The sequence below is a fragment of the Scomber japonicus genome, chromosome 1 (genome assembly GCF_027409825.1).
Source record: "Scomber japonicus isolate fScoJap1 chromosome 1, fScoJap1.pri, whole genome shotgun sequence".
Taxonomy (NCBI): Eukaryota; Metazoa; Chordata; class Actinopteri; order Scombriformes; family Scombridae; genus Scomber; species Scomber japonicus.
This window is the reverse complement of record NC_070578.1, coordinates 40,670,141-40,675,625: the sequence shown is the minus strand read 5'-3', so window position 1 is coordinate 40,675,625 and position 5,485 is coordinate 40,670,141.

The window sequence follows — 5,485 nt, the reverse complement described above, 5'->3', positions numbered from 1 at the left end:
GTGTCAGCAAGTAATGACAGAGGAAGTGACGTCTGACAACTATGGCCTGCCACTGTGGTTGGTTCTTTAAGAGCATAGGAGGTGGCCACATCTCAGCACTAAAGGAGGAGAAGAAAATGGCCGTGTCACTCCTGTCAGCATATTATGTTTTAAACCTAGACAGTTGTTGTCGCTCTTGCAGGCCCATAATTTTATGCCATTAAAAGTGCCAAGGGGAAAGAGTGAGGGAAGCAGGAAGGGAGGGAGGTGGGCTCTAAAGTAAAGCAGTTGTAGGGTTTTTCTGCCTCTTGTTCCCTTCATGCCTGATTCCCTGCCACTTTTGTGCTGGAAACTTTTGGCATTTCTTGAAAGCATAAAGACCAGTTGGGGCTTTAAAGTGATCATAAAGTCAATCATGTTGGCTTGAATTACCCAGCAATCTCTGTCAGTTAGGCCCCTCTACGCCATGAGATGTGTGTGGGAGTGGGGTGTAGACAAGTGTGTGTGTGTGTGTGTGTGTGTGTGTGTGTGTGTGTGTGTGTGCATGCTGTGATGTGTGTGTTTTATTGTCTTGCGTCTGTGAAGCAGCTGCAGAGGGAGGATCGCCCTCAGGCTGATATTTGCATGCAGTTTTTTTCAGGCTGCAGCAGATGTGTACAGTGTGTGTCTGTTGTTGAACTGCATCCTGCTGCAGGTGGGAGAAACTCACCTAATCTATTCTGAGTCACAACAGGATGTTATCATGATGATGAGCTGCGTTATCTCACCTGTCCACTTTACCTGCTGACGTCTTTATTACTAACCTGTTTACTTCCATGTAACCGGTTAGTAAAAGTACTGGATGAATATAATTAGTGGTGCTTGTTGGGCTGAAACTGTTGCCTGAGAGGAAATACAAGTTTCCTTTTTGTCTTGTTTTAGTTCTTACAGGATGAGTTTCTATCAGGAACACAAAGGAACCTTCCCAAGAAGCAAGAACCCCCTAAACTATCTTTGAATCCTGCTCAAGAACCTGTGGGTTCTCCTGAGGAATTGTACAACCTGCTTTAGAAGCTCTGAGACATCTTTAAATCTTCTGCAGGCTCCCCTGAATGCTAGACCCTCTGAAGTTTAGCTTGAACATCCTATAGACTATCTTGAAGAACCAATGTAACCGCCTCAATATCCTTTAGAACCCCCTCATCTAGCCCATCACCCCCTTTTCAAGAACCTTTGGAACGTTCTTTAAAGAGCCTAAGTAACCACCTCAAGATACTAGTAGGAGCCTAAATGCAGTTTATTAATGTTTGGTACATTACAGGAGGAGGGGGTGTAATTATTAGAGGGATAGCCAGGCAAGTGGAGAGTAGAACCCCCTAGAACGCCTTGAGGAAGTTGAATTACCTACTTAAGAACTTCTGGGACATCCTGAGGGATCCATATGACCTGATCCTGTAGAACAGTTTCACTTATAAAGCCTTCTTGAGAGACAGTAGTAAAGCCCAAAACACCCACTACAACCTCTTGACGAAATATGACCCTTCTCAAGAACCTCTGGAACATTCTACAAAACCTATATAGCATCTTGAAGAACCCATGTAACCTCATCTCTCTCTCACTCACAGTATCTAAGGATGCCATAGAACAGCTTTACTAATTAAACTTCCTCAAGAAGCTTAAGAGCCTGTAGAAGCTCCTGTAGAACCCCCTCACTGAGCCCATCGCCCCCTTCTCAAGAACCTTTGGAACGTTCTTGAGAACCTGTTTAACATTTTAAAGAGCCTGCGTAACCACCTCAAGATACTAAATGCAGTTTATTAATGTTTGATACTACTACAAGAGGAGGGGGTGTCGTTATTAGAGGGATAACCAGGCAAGTGGAGAGTAGAACCCCCTAGAACGTCTTGAGGAAGTTGAATAACCTACTAAAGAACTTCTGGGACATCCTGAGGGATCCATATCAGAGACATTATAATAAGAGGAGACATATCACTCCCATTGAAATGCATAGGGAAACTACGTAACGCCAAGATGGCCGTGTTTGCACATGTCCCGCCTCTTCTGGTGCCGTTGCTCCAATCATTTTGCTGGTCCTACGCGGTCACGTTTTTTGCGACACTTGGAAGTCATTTTCAACAGAGACATTTTAAAACACATGATCAGCAGTTTATACTACTTTGTGTACATATATTTTGTAATGCTTTATCCAAAATTGTGGCATGATCTGGGAAAGTTGACTGTGAGCAAACTGTCCTGTCTCTGCTGTGAGCGTGCGATGACGTCTCGCTGCCGTAAATGAAGACTGTCGTGAAGTATTGCGCATGCGCAGTCCAAGATGCCTGTAAGGAAAAAGGCTTTTAAAACGTTAATTTGATACCAAACCATCAAACCCTTTCAGCGATTATAGTTTGATTTTCATCGTGATTTCAAAACATATGTTTTTTATGTCCCTTAGAACTCGGAAAATGGAGATACAGCTCTCTCCCTATTCATTTAGATAGCCGGTTGGTCTTCCTATGGCCAAATAGCTGCCCGGAGGCGTGGCCAATTTTGCCGCCGAGTGAGACGACTTGCCTTAGAAGGACTTTGTCCATATGACCTGATCCTGTAGAGCCGCTTTCTTACCTCCTACAGGAAAATCACCTCCTCAAGAAGCTGAAGAACCTCTAAAGAACCTCTGGAGTTTCCTCACAGACTTTATAACATGTGCTCAGGAGCCCTTGACCACCAGACTTCTATGTTATTATCTTTATTACTATAATTATTTCTATTTTCCTGATAGTTGTTTGTAGTAGACATGACACTAATCAATCCAACAAACACAAATATTTGTTTTGTGTTGCTGGAGTGACTTCTGACCTTTGACCTCTTTGCTATTGGTTAGATGAACGACTGGTGTTCGATACCCGGGAGAAAGAAAAGCTGACTCCACTGTTGAGATAAAGCTTTAAGGAGGAGAATATAAAAGTGTAACTTCTCTAATCGGAGAGCGATTTAAAAGCAGCCGCAGTCTGCAGCAGGTGGACGGTTTCTTTACGCCGCTCTGAGATGGAAATGAGAATCGCTCCCCAGGCTTTTCACTGCGGGCTAAAGAAGAAGGCCGCTCCAGTCCTTGCCGAGGCTCTAAATAATGATCATATTCAGCTCTTTTATTTCATCTGAACTAATTAAAGTGATGAAATCAGGAGCAATATCCTCCATTTAAAATGTTCCAGGCATTGTGGAGCTTTTGGCAAAAGGAAATCAGTGATAGAAGAAGCTGATGATGAAAAGGTAGAGCGTGAGGCAGTAACACAGCTGGCAGGGTTCACTGAGCGGAGGACGGCTGCAGGAGAGTCCAAAATAAAATAAAACCTCTCCATGTTTGACAACTGCAGCTCTGCTCAGGCAGCATGCAGCGGAAATGTAATATCTATATCTATAAATGTAACATTACAGTGTAGAAATACTCCTGCTTTCAACATTCTGCTGAAGTTCAGTTTCATTAGAGATTCCCTCCAGTCATGTTTTAAGCATAGAAGAGACTCCACTCTGAATAATAACGTCTGTCTCATTATCTAATTAAAATCTTTAAAATGACACCCACTGCTTATCAGAATCTGTGAATATGCTGGACACAAGATGTTGGACCAGGATTGGCTCCAAATTGTTGTGATGTAACAAATCATACTCGCAGCTCCGCCCCTTAAAATGAAAAACTGGATATTTCAGTCAGCTCAGAGAAACTCTTCTAGTCAGCTTCTGGTGTTGGAACAAGAAGAAAAACCTTTAAGTATCAGCATCAAAATATACCAAAATTATACAGAGCGGTCCATTTCAGAATAGTACAGTATACAACAGAACATATTAAGACATAATATATTTAAAATCAATCACTTTTAGAAAAAAAGAAAAGTATTTAATGTAGAAAATAAAGTTGCTATAACATATATATATAAATACTCCGGTCAGCCAAAACATTAAAACCACTGACAGGCGAGGTGAATAAGATTCTTGTTTCAGTGGCATCTGTCAATGTGAGGTGAGTTTCATCTCGTGAACAGTCAATTGTGTTTGCAGGGAAAATGTGAGTGACTTTGACAAGAGCTAAATAGTGATGTTAACCCTCCTGTTGTCCTCAGGTCAGTTTTGACCCGGGAAGACAACAGACTTTACCTCAAAAATGAGGTATAGTTTCATTTAAATGAGGCCTGTTGACCATAATTTCTAATAAATATATGTAAAACCTGTGGTGATAAGTTGGAATGAAGTTGGCTAAAAAGGTCTAACACAGAATTGGGTGATAATTTACATGTTATACTTTGAAAAGTCAAACCGAACTGTGTCAAAATTTGACCCAGGAGGACAAAAATGACAGAAAGACCACATGGGGGTCAATGTGATCTTCCTGGTATGCTACCAAAATTTTTCCAAGGAAGGACAGTCGATGAACCTAAGACTGGGTCATGGGCGACCAGAGCTCACTGATGCAAAGATCCTTCAGAAGAGCCAGTAAAGCACAAATGGGTGAAAAGGTTGATGCTGGTTATGATAGACAAGCATCAGAACCAACAGTCTGGGGCTGCGTAGTCACAGACCGACCAGAGTGTCCATACTGACCACTGTCCACCGCCGAAAATGCCTCAAACAGGTTTATGAGCATCAGATCTGAATCAAGGAGCAACAGAATAAGGTTTGCCTCGTTTACCTGGAGAAGAGATGACACCAAGATGGGAAGAAGACAATCCAGCGGAGTTTGATTATAGTTAGGCCTCTTAGAGCTCCTAGTTTATGCTGCTATAGGCTTAAACTGCCGGGGGACTCCCATGATGCACTGAGCTCTTCTCTCCTCCTCCCTCCCTCCCTCTCTCTCTCTATCCATCCATCTATATCCATTAACATTCATGTTCTATTAATGCATCAATAAGCTAAACTTCTTCCCCGGAGTTGTCTGTGCTTTCTGGTCTCACAGGTAATCTGGGCCTGGAGACGTCCGGATGACAGATTCCAGTCCCGGACCTTCTATGTGCTTCTCTATCCTTCCTTCCTTTCTCTCCTCTCTCTCTCCTTCCTCTCTCTCTCCTCTCCTTCCTCTCTCTCCTCTCCTTCCTCTCCCTCCTCTCTCTCCTCTATCCTTCCTCTCTCTCCTCTCCTCTCCTTCCTCTCTCTCCTCTATCCTTCCTCTCTCTCCTCTCATCTCCAACCGGTCGAGGCAGATGTTCTCCCACTCTGAGTCTGGTTCTGAGGGTTCTTCCTGTTAAAAGATGTTCTCCCACTCTGAGTCTGGTTCTGAGGGTTCTTCCTGTTAAAAGGGAGTTTTTTCTCTCCACTGTTGCTCATGTGTGAATGTTGGGTCTCTTTAAAGTTAAAACCTGAAGAGTTCGGTTTAGAACCTGCTCTATGTGTAAAGAGCCTTGAGATGACTTTGTGATAACTGTTGTGATTTGGCACTATACAAATAAAGATTGATTGATTTATCAATTGATTGATTGACAGTGTGATGCCAAAGGGAAGCGTTGGGTCCTGGCACTCGTGTGGATGTCTGTTA